At 36.9% G+C, this 11,617-nt stretch overlaps 1 non-coding gene across 1 annotated transcript; it reads right to left on the bottom strand.

The window, feature by feature from the left end:
* Positions 1 to 404: 404 nt before the first annotated feature.
* LOC142519972 (small nucleolar RNA R71) lies at positions 405 to 510 on the bottom strand. Its single transcript, XR_012813855.1, has one exon. It is a non-coding gene; the product is annotated as a small nucleolar RNA R71 (small nucleolar RNA).
* Positions 511 to 11,617: the final 11,107 nt, after the last annotated feature.

Raw genomic sequence — 11,617 nt, 5'->3', positions numbered from 1 at the left:
AACACCATGAAGATATACATGTTGAGATGCCATGCCGCATACCGATGCTAGATTATGCCCAGCCTTCTTTTGATGGAGCACGCCCCAGCATTGTGAGGCTGATTGTGAGGGCAAACACTTCGAAATCAAGCCAGCTATAATTCAGATGATTCAGAATACAGTCCAGTTTGGAGGATCTGCAGTAGATGACCCAAACACGCACATCGCAGATTTCCTTGAGATTTGCGATACTTTTAAATTTAATGGAGTTTCTGATGATGCTGTTAGGTTGCGTTTATTTCATTTCTCCTTACGTGACAAAGCTAAAGCATGGTTAAATTGTTTACCTGTAGGTTCGATTACCACGTGGGAGGACATAGCGAAGGCGTTTCTCATCAAGTATTTTCCTCCATCTAAGACCATGAAGCTGCGGGCATACATCGCCACATTTGCTCAATTCGAGCAGGAGTCTTTATATGAGGCATTGGAGCGCTTAAAAGATCAATTACGAAGATGTCCTCATCACGAACTACCACTTGGGTTAGTCGTTCAAACCTTTTATTATGGCTTGCTTACTCCTAATCGTACTATGATAGATGATGCTGCTTGTGGGAACTTTTTGAGAAAAACTGCCGAGGAAGGATACGAGTTATTGGAGGAGATGGCTGCTAGCAGCTATCATCCTCAATCTGAAAGGAACAACCAGCGAAGAAGTGCAGGAGTTCACCAGGTAACTGACCATTCCGCTATTACCGCACAACTTGATGTCTTGAACAGGAAACTGGATGGTTTGAATATGGGTGGCACGGCTATGCGTCTGCAAGAGATATTTTGCGAAAAATGCGGAGGAGAACACTATATTAAGGACTGTCAAGACAGTGGTCCTTTTTATGTGCAAGAAAGGGCACCAGTGAATCAAGTGGGAGTCCAAAACCGTCCAAGGAATGATCCGTACTCAAACACATATAATCCTGGATGTAGGCAACATCCCAACTTCTCATTGGGCGGTCAAAACAGTCAGAATCGACCACAGGGAGGACAACAATATGGGAAACCACCAATGTACAGATCTGACCTTCCTAGAGAAGAAAAGTCCAATTTAGAGTAGATGATATCTAAGTTCATCTCATCTACTGAAAATAGACTCCAAAACCAAGATGCATCGATAAAGGGGCTAGAGATTTAGATTGGACAGTTAGCAAAGATGATAGCAAGTAGAGAGCCGGGCACCTTGCCAAGTAACACAGAAACCAATCTAAAAGAGCAAGTGAAGGCCATCGAGTTGAAGAGTGGGAAAGTTTTAGAGTCCAAGGAAAAGGAAATAAATCAAGTACCAGAGGAACAGACTGAGTCATCAAAAGATAAGTCTTCTAACTCAACACCAGCACCCACTGCACAATCTAAAATCGTTATCCCTCCACCTTTTCCTGTAGCATTGAGAAAGACAAAATTAGATGCGCAATTCGGTAAGTTCTTAGAAGTATTCAAGAAATTGCACATCCATATTCCTTTTGCTGATGCTCTAATGCAAATGCCAAGCTACGTTAAATATCTGAAGGACATCTAAGCAAACAAGAGAAAATTGGAGGATCACATGATGCAAATGCCAAGCTACGTTAAATTTCTGAAGGACATCTTAGCAAATAAGAGAAAATTGGAGGATCACATGAAAGTTAATCTAACTGAAAATTTCTCTGCTTTGGTGCAAAACAAGATCCCACCGAAACTTAAGGATTCAAGGATTTTTTCTATTCCTTGCATGATTGGTGATGTTGCTTTTCATAAATGTTTGTGTGATCTTGGTGCGAGTATTAATCTTATGCCTTTGTCTGTGTTTAAGAAACTTGGATTGGGAGAACCTAAGCCAGCAAGGATGTCTTTACAGCTAGCAGACAGATCTGTCATCCACGGGGAGTTATTGAGGATGTGCAAGTGAAAGTGGGCAAATTCATTTTTCCTGCAGATTTCGTGGTGCTCGACATGGAGGAGGATATGGAGATGCCTTTGATTTTGGGGAGATCGTTCCTTGCAACTGGCAAGGCTTTAATTGATGTGCAGGAAGGGAAGTTGAAATTTAGAGTGGGAAAAGAGGAGATTACTTTTAACGTTTTTAAGGCACTTAAGCCCACACTGCATTCTGATAGTTGTTATAGAATTGATGCTTTTGATTCTCTTGTGTCTAACTATGTGCAGGATGCTCTTAGGGACCATTTGGAAGCCACTCTCACTACTGAATTAAGAGAAGACGAATTGGAAGCAGAGAAAACCAAAATAGTGGCATACGTCAATGCCAACCAGCAATGTAAGAGGCCGATAAGGATGAGATTAGAGGACTTGGGGGATCGAAGAGACTTGATCCCTCAGAAGTCAAGCCTAGAGAAGCCACCAACTCTGGAGCTCAAGCCATTACCTCCACATCTGAAATACGTCTATCTCGATGAGATTAATGAACTTCCTGTGATTATTTCTTCTTATTTGACAGATGTGATGGAGGACAAACTGCTGAAAGTCTTGAAAGCGCACAAGAGTGCATTTGCATGGAAAGTCGCGGATATCAAAGGGATCAATCCATCGGTCTGTATGCACAAGATATTAATGGAAGAAAATTACTTACCCCGTGTGCAACCTCAAAGAAGATTGAATCAAAAGACGCAAGAGGTAGTAAAAGCAGAAACTATCAAACTCCTTGATGCAGAATTTGAAGCTGGCGTCATTCCCCGGAGGAGTACGAGAAGGATGATCATTGAGAGGGGAGTCACTTATTTTTTTTATTTTTATTTCTTGCATTTTGTTTAGATCATTTTATTTATTTCTGTTTCTGTTGCATGCTTAGGTTATATTGCATCCATTTTGTTTTGCACTATCTGTCTCTTTTTCTATCGTTTGTTGCATTGGAGACACTGCTCGACTTTAGTATTGGGGGGTGGATGGGTGTTGTTTTGTGTGTTCATTTTTGGTGCTTTGTTTGTTTTATTTGTAGGCATTTAGTTTTAGTCGTTTTGCATTGGTGTGTGTCAGCCGATAGTGTTCGAAGTAGTACTTGTTAGCCAAGGATGATTAAGAGGTGATGAGACATGCCCTGTCTGTCGTGTACTCGCACTTCTTTAGCACCTACTGTGGTAAAGACATGAAGTTTTATTTAAAACGTTGAACTATCTTTGCACAAATGTTAGAACTAGAAGCATGCATGATAAGATGGTGAAAATTTAAAACTAAAGTGGGGAACGAAGATGTTTGAAGATGTAAATTGAACTTGACGATATTCTCTTGAATCGAGATATCTATTAGCAGCGTTAAAAAAGAGAACGATGGAGATGTAAGGTGTGGGGGAGCCGAATAAAGGAATGAAATCCTATTCCTGGCTAAAAATGTAAAACACATGGATTTGAATCTGAGATGAAAGGTTCTAATATAGTCATTTTATTACTGTATTCCAATTCAGTCAAAAAAAAAAAACTGCTGCTGTTGTTTACTGAGTGCAGAGGAATAAAGGAGAGTAAGATTTACACTAACAGGCTGATTTAAATCTTTGACAATGGTTGAGAATGGATCCCTCTGTCATTTATGATGCTAGGATTAACGACACACACATACACGTTCAGGTTTTATTTGAAACAATGTCTAGACCAAAAGAAAGTGCAAAGAGTTGTGCTTTTGCATTGATCGACAAGGGAATATGTTGAGTTTCGCTGAGGCTACTTGATTTCATTGTCGAGCTACTTTATGTCATGTTCCATTTTGTCCTGTCACCTGTTTTGCTCGAGGGCGAGCAAAAGGTTAGTATTGGGGGTTTGATATGTGTGGATTTTACTTGTTTTTCGTATCGTATTATGTCCCGTTGTGTTGCATTTATCATTTAGATTACATGCATTTTGTATTATTTTAGCATAATTTATGTTTTATTGTTGCTCATGCGTTTAGTTTGTGAAAATGTAGGTGAGTCGTGCTTAAACTTGAAATTAAAGAAAAAAAGTCGAAAGACATCCGCCTAGGCTCACATTCACATTCGCCCGGGCCCCTCCAAGGCGTGAGAGAAGGTTTTTTGCGAGAGTCATCCATCCGGGCGGAAACTTATGTCCGCCCGGTCGCGTCAAAAAAAAATAAAAATATAAGATTTGCGCAAGCCATCTGCCCAGGCAGAAACTTATGTCCGGCCGGGCGCGTTTGTAATTTTGGGAAGATTTTTTGGACGATTTCTTCCCTTAATTCTGAATATGGATGATATTGAAGGGTGGAGGGCACGATTTTATGATCATTCATCATTATTCAGCAGCCACCACAAGCCCCGGAGAGGAATTCGCGCTTGGATTGCAGATTAGACAATTTTCCGAGCATCGTTTTTGCGTTTTTCGTCAAATCTAGTATTTCTAACTTAGTTTTTATCTTTGAAACATTGTTGTGTTTATTTTTATTATGAATTCTAGTAGCTAAACCTAAAATATTTGTTGGGATTTAAGGGGATCCTACCCCAAACTTTGATTTAATTAATTTATATTTCGATTGTCGCTTTGTTCTTGAATGTGCTACTGTTTTTCATTGTGTTGTTAGAGCGTAGCTAACTTCAACAATGTTTTTATATTGCGAGTGAGTTCGAAAGAATAGTTTGTGATAGGAACGAGTAGCATAGTCCGTTGATCTACAATTTACATAGATATAAGAAATTGGATACGCGCCGATAGTCATAGTCCGGTAGGACGAAAATTAGGGGATTTCAGAGATCGACATGCGATTCACTCTTGATAAATAATTAAAGAAATTTAATTACTTCACTGAGTAGAATTAGTTTGGCATAGCTCGAGAGAGTGTGTTCAATCGAATAGGAAATCCTGTCAGAAGCATACAATCACTATCGAACAAATTAGTTAATTAACGAGGGGTAGGTGAACCGAAATTCCAAACAAATTCATTTCTTATTGAGTTTTAAATCAACCATTCTAGATATTAAATCTCATTATTTAAGTCTTAAATCTTTTTAAGAGTATATTTATTTAATGTTAGTAGTAAAAATCAATCAATCAAATTTTCGTTGCTAAAGATTTGATAACTGAAAATAATAATTGTCAAATAAAGTTTTCAGTGGAACGATACTCGTACTCACGTACATTATACTATTACTTGACATCGTGCAATTGCGATTAATTTTTGAGCATAAAAACCATATTTTATTAAGGATTCCACAGTGCAAGTTTTGCTCGATCAAATTCCCTCTTCAATCGTCCTCTAACATCAACAGTATAATATTTCTCGTAGAATATCTCATTGAATTGTGCCCAAGTAAGTGTAGCAAGATTAACACCATGCTCGGCTCCTTTCCACCATAAAAAAGCATCATCTCTAAATAGATAAGTGGTACACCTCACACGGTCAGCATCTCCCATATCCAGATAACGAAAGTGTACCTCGAGTGAACGAATCCAACTCTCAGTAGCAAAGGGATCGGTGGTGCTAGAAAATTCCTTCGGCCCTAGCCTCCGGAACTGATCATATATGTCATGATGTGGCCTAGGCACCTGCTGTAACTGCTGCAACTGATGCTGCTGTAACTGTTGCTCGAAGAAACGAGCCATCCCCTCTAACGCACGAGTAGCAGCATCCCCTGGAGGAGGTGGTGGGGGTACATTCCCTTGATGGTTCATACTGTTCTCGGCTTGATTCTCATTAATAAGGGCACGTCTAGGAGGCATTTTATCTGAATGTTTTCCAAATTCTAACGTAACCAAAATGTATTTAAATCTAAGTTTTCTAATCATGTGACATATCTTAATTCTTTTAGCAATTTAAGCATTCAAGGCATATAAACTCAAAAAGCTAGTAAACATGTAACGTAAACATATTATTCATGTCATTATGCAGGTAATATCATATTAAACCATATGAAGCACTTAAAACTTACAAATTGAGTCTTGACGACTGATCTTTCCGGCGCTGATGGCAGCACAACCCTTTACAGGACCTTTGCTCTGATTCCAACTGAAACGTCTGCTTATTCGTTTTGCTTAAAAAGTACTAGAAATTGTTTATTTTTTTTAACTCTCATAAATTCGGCCAATTACTTATACATATACATAAAATATTTTTGCATCATTTTAAAATAAAACACCCAACTAGCATTTGAAAATCAAAAAAAAATTTTCAAAACATGAAATCATCAAATGTTTTACCAAACCTAAAAAGCAATAAATGTGAAGTATCATCCTCTCAAAAACCACTCAAAAGCATAAATAAAAAGTCTTAAAAATCTTTTAGCATAATCATAAACTTAAATGCGGAAAGTAGAAGCGCTGGTCCTCGGGTTATGTGAACCTTCAGTCCAGTCAGGTCAACCATCAAGACCTCCCTTAACATTATTATCGTATTCACCTGCATCAATCATACCTAGTGAGTCTAAAGACTCAACACATCATATCCTTGATTACAAATAATACGTATATAGATCACATACAACAGTGAAAAATACTTTACTTAAAATAACATTTTCATAATAATGCATAAACTTTAATAGAAACATTTTCATATCAACATATTAACATATTCATATTCATATTCGTGTTTGTTGAATTCAGATCGTGATTGTGACTCGTATTCGTATTAGGCGATGGATCTATCTATAAAAAACAACAGTACTGGGCGGCGGGGACACCAGCAACACTCTCAGCGGTCAACTTGGCCTTGGCCAACGTATTAACATATTAAAATATTCGTATCTGTATTTAAAGAAACACGATCATCGGGCTCCCACTGGGACCATAATCCTCACGATATTTCCAACATATCATCGTATTTAGTCGCAATCCCTTCACGTCCTTCAACATTTCGTATTTCCATCACTTAATAAAAACATGCATACAATATCGTTTTTCTTTTAAACCAAGCGTGCAACATATCTTTTAAATGTCCATAATTAAACCATAAAAATCCATGACCATATAAAAATCATAATTTAACATATAAAATGTGAGACCCGGGGCCGAAGAGGGCGTTGGGTGATCGTCGGTGCCATGATGTTGCACGAACAATGAGCGGCTCCTGGCAGGCTTCTAGGTGGAGGGAACATGAATGAACCGATCCCACACCGGAATGAGAGGGATTCCGAGATTTTTCAGTGTAATGGACTGTACAGTTGAAGAGAGATTAAAAGATCTGATTGGTACTACTCATATCAAGAAGGTTCATCTTCTTTTCGGTAGCTTATCACATAAACTAAATCATGACAGCCCTTAAATAATAAAAAAACATGATTTTGAAGGAAAATAAAAGCCAAAAGTTTGACATATGCCATAACACCGAAAATAATTCAAAGTGACACTTGTTTTTCATACTTTTCATGCATAAAAACATATTATGGTGTGATGATGTTTTGAAGGAAATAAATATGCGTGCCTTTGCGTATTTAACGCACGATTATTCGTTGACAATTGCGAAGAACGGTGACGACGGGACCTTGGCTTGAACCCTTGAAGATTTTTTTCGAAATTTTCTCTTAAAATATGATGTGTGTGCTATGAATAAGATTGGAGAGAATTTGGTGTGCAAATTCTGAAAGTGGCCGTGTGTTGAATGGGGATCTATGGTAGGGTTTGTGTATTATATAGTTAATTAATCACTAATTAAACTTTAGGCCCATTAGGAGGGTTAATTAGGCCCATTAGTGCTTAATTAAAATATTAAAATGGTTTGTTTAAGTAAGTTTGTGAATTTATTAGCCGGGTTGCCCAAAAGTTCGTATTTTTGTTGAAAAATCTACACCGATAAAAATTACGTCCCGACGTATAAAATCACCTAAAAACCCCTTATTTTCAAAAATATGAAAAAGCATCATCCATATTTTAAATAATTAAAATCAATTATTTATTAAAAACATTTAACGTTTTCCAGCCCTCGGTCTCCGTTCCTCGATCGCAACTCGAATAATTCTTAAAAATACAGTTTTATGCATAATGACAATAAAATCCTATTTAACCTATAATCATGCATGTCACATAATCAATTAAGCAATTAAAATCAATTAATTAGCCAATTTTCATATTTCCTAGATTTGTATGTAGTTGAATTACGTCGTCTTAATTTTTGGACCTTACAATTTTACTCCATCTGTAGGTTGGATTTGTCAAACTTCTTTGCGCAACTAGATCAGTTTGTAACTAACAAGTTTCTTCTGCTTCAGTTGAAATGACTTCAATTTGTGTTTCAATATTATCTTAGTGTACCTCTAACTGATAATTAAGAGATGCGTCATGTCCAACTAGTTGGTTTAACACTTCGGGTTCTGGTATTTGAAGGATATTCTTGACAACATGAGTTTCATCTTCTTGTTAAGCGGTTTGTTAGCTCAACTGGATCCGTTGGCTTATCAGTTAGCACAGTTTCATCATAAACAACTTGTATTGATTCTTCAACATTAAGATTACACTTATTAAATATTATTTAAGCTTTACTAACTGATGAATAACCAAGAAACAATCATTCGTCAGATTTCACATCGGAAGCGGTTAAGTGGTTTTTACCATTATTGTGAAGGAAGCACTTACACCCAAATATTTTGAAGTATGAAACCACACTTTTCTTACCATCACAGATCTCATAGGGTGTCTTCCAATGATTCTTATTAATCATCGATCTGTTCTGAGTGTAACACGTTATGTTAACTGCTTCCACCCAAAACCGTTGATAAATACAAGAATCAACTAGCATAGTTCTCGCTGCCTCTTTAAGAGTTTGACTTTTTCGTTCAGCTACACCATTTTGTTGTGGTGTTCTTGTAGCTGAGAACTCGTGTCTGATTCCAAGATTTTCAAGAAACTGAGATAGAGTTTGATTGAAAAATTTAGTTCCTCGATTGGATCTTATTCTGTCAATCGCAACTAATATCTCATTTAAAATTCATTTCAAAAGTTTTATCAGTTGTGGAGTAGTTTGATTTTTATATTTGAGAAAGATTACCCAAGTAAATCTTGAGAAGTCATCAACAATCATTGAAGTGTATTTCTTTCCCCTAAGCTCATGACTGGTAGAGGGCCGAACAAGTCCATATGCATCAGTTCTAAGCATCGGGTAGAAGATTTACTTCATTTGTTTTTTAAAGATGATCTAACTTGCTTCCCGAACTGACAAGCAGAATAAATTTTATCTTTTGAAAACTCAATCTTTGGTAGACCAGTTACCAGCTCGTGGTTACTGAGTTGTGCAACGATTTTGAAGTTTAGGTGGTTCAACCTTTTATGCCATAAACAATTCTTAGATTGATTTGAAGCTGCAAGGCAAACTGGCTCATTGGGTTGATTACTCTTACTCACTTTGTATGTGTTACAATATCTATTGTCTATCATAAATGATGTCATCAGTTGTATTCTTAATAGTACAAGTGTGTTTACTAAATTCAACTGTATGATTATGATCACATAATTGACTTACGCTAATCGAATTATTTTTCAAGTTGTCAACAAGTAAGACATCGTCAATAATAATGTTACCATGGATAAACTTACCCTTACCCATGATTTTACCTTGAGAGGCGTCTCCAAAACTAATTTTGGTACTTGAGTATTTGACCAGTTGTGTATTAATTTTGTATCTCCAATCATGTGCCTTGAACATCCACTGTCCAAGTACCATACTGAGTTTCTAGTCAGTTTTCCTATAACCTGCAGTCACAAATGATAAATAAATTTTGTACTAAAATTTATTTTGGTCCTGAACTTATTAGTTCTTTAGGAACCCATACTTGGATCAATCGAATTGACCTTTTATTCGCTGTATTCCAAATAACTTTACCTAATTTGTGTGTGATGGGTGTGTTGTGTGTATATTAAACATGTGTTTTTGCTCTATTAACCTTGTTGTTCATCCGATTTTGTTTGTGAATAGGCTTTGTAACGTCCCGTAATTTCGTACAATTTAAAATTTGCGGAAAAATAAAATTTTCTTGAATACCATGTAAACTTTCACATTTCGGTCATCAATCAAGTGTTCATCCAAAATATTTGAAATAAAAGGAATCACCAATAAAATTTACTAAAGAAAAATTTCTTGTTTAAACATCAAAACCAAAACATGAAATCAGAGTATTTGAATCGTGCATAAAAAATCATAAAACATGGGCGGTCCTCGGGTTTAGCCTCCCACTCAGTTAAAGTCGGCTCACTGGTCCCCATCTCTTATCTCCTCAAAGTCATCCTCACCTGCATCGATCAAGTCTAGTGAGTCTAACGACTCAACATGTATAAACTGGAAGTAACAAGTACTACGTAATAAAACCACATGCAACTTTAAAATAGAGCATACATACTTGAAACTTGAACATGCATACGAAAGCTTTAACATACATACATATCATAGACGTGCCATCAACATAAAGCTTTTCATAAACATGCTTGCATACTTGTACATACATAACTTCATCATTTTTGCGTAGAGATATGTTTCAAAGCAGGTGACCCATACATAAATACGCCTGATCAGACTAAACCATAGTACTGGACTGGCAGGGAAAGTCCACTACCACATACATGAGATCCCCGTTCATGCTTTAACGGGTGGATTGGTCCCTGGTCATGTTTTACCGCTTTCCAATCCTAATCTAAACCCGTTCATGCTTTAACGGGTTGGAGATGTCCTCGGCCACGTTCACCGACTTCAAAACCCATTCATAATTTGGTCACAAGATATTTAGTATAATGGCCCGAAAATACGTACTTGAAAAATTGCGGAAAATTTAAAAATTTTCTTTTTAAATAATCAAAATGTCTCATTCACATAATTAAACTAATTAATAACGTTTAATATTCAAAATGGCAGCGGAAGAAATTTAATGTTTGCAAAATAACCGTTTAAAAGTAATCCAACGACAGATAAAAATATTTGATCGTAAAATAATAAATGTTGAAATTGAGATCTTCGGGTTCCACTACTGCCGACCCAAGCTAGCTCACTGGTCCCCGCCCTTGGTCCCGACCTCATCAGTACCTACAACAATCAAATCTAGTGAGTCTAAAGACTCGGCATGCATATATCGTAAATAGCAAGTAAATAGATAGTAAAATCGCATGCAAGAGGAAATATCATGTCCTGAGGTGTAACGTAAAATATCGTGTCATGATTAATTATAGTACGTGCATGACTGAACTGAAAATATCATAAGTGAAAATGTTTGCCCCTTGGAGCCCTGAAATGAAATAACTTGCAATAATTTTCTGGTGAGATTATGGTCTACGCAAGTGGTCCCTGAACTGAACTGAACTGACCGGTAACTGACGACCGGGACCGGTAATTGACGACCGGGTGAAATAATAATCGTCTGATCAGACTAATGCCACAGTATACTGGGTGGTACAACTGAACTGACCGGTAACTGACGATCGGGTGAAGTAATAATCTCATGATAGTAAAGTGACCACAAACAATATCGCATAAATCTCAAAATGAATATTCTGCACGTAATATAATTAAATAACATAATTAAATATCTTGTAATAATTTTACTGATTGGGTTGGATCACTTCATGGCTCACTGCGACTTAAATCTAACATGAAAAATATGCAATTGATTTATTTGACCAAACTATGCAATTAAATCCGAAAACGCGACAATTACGCCCAACGATTTCGTATTTAATCATGACTCCATACCAACCCGAACCAA

This window comes from Primulina tabacum, chromosome 11 (genome assembly GCF_025594145.1).
Source record: "Primulina tabacum isolate GXHZ01 chromosome 11, ASM2559414v2, whole genome shotgun sequence".
NCBI classification, from domain to species: domain Eukaryota; kingdom Viridiplantae; phylum Streptophyta; class Magnoliopsida; order Lamiales; family Gesneriaceae; genus Primulina; species Primulina tabacum.
The sequence above is the reverse complement of the archived record's forward strand: the minus strand, read 5'-3'. Positions and strand labels throughout refer to the sequence as shown.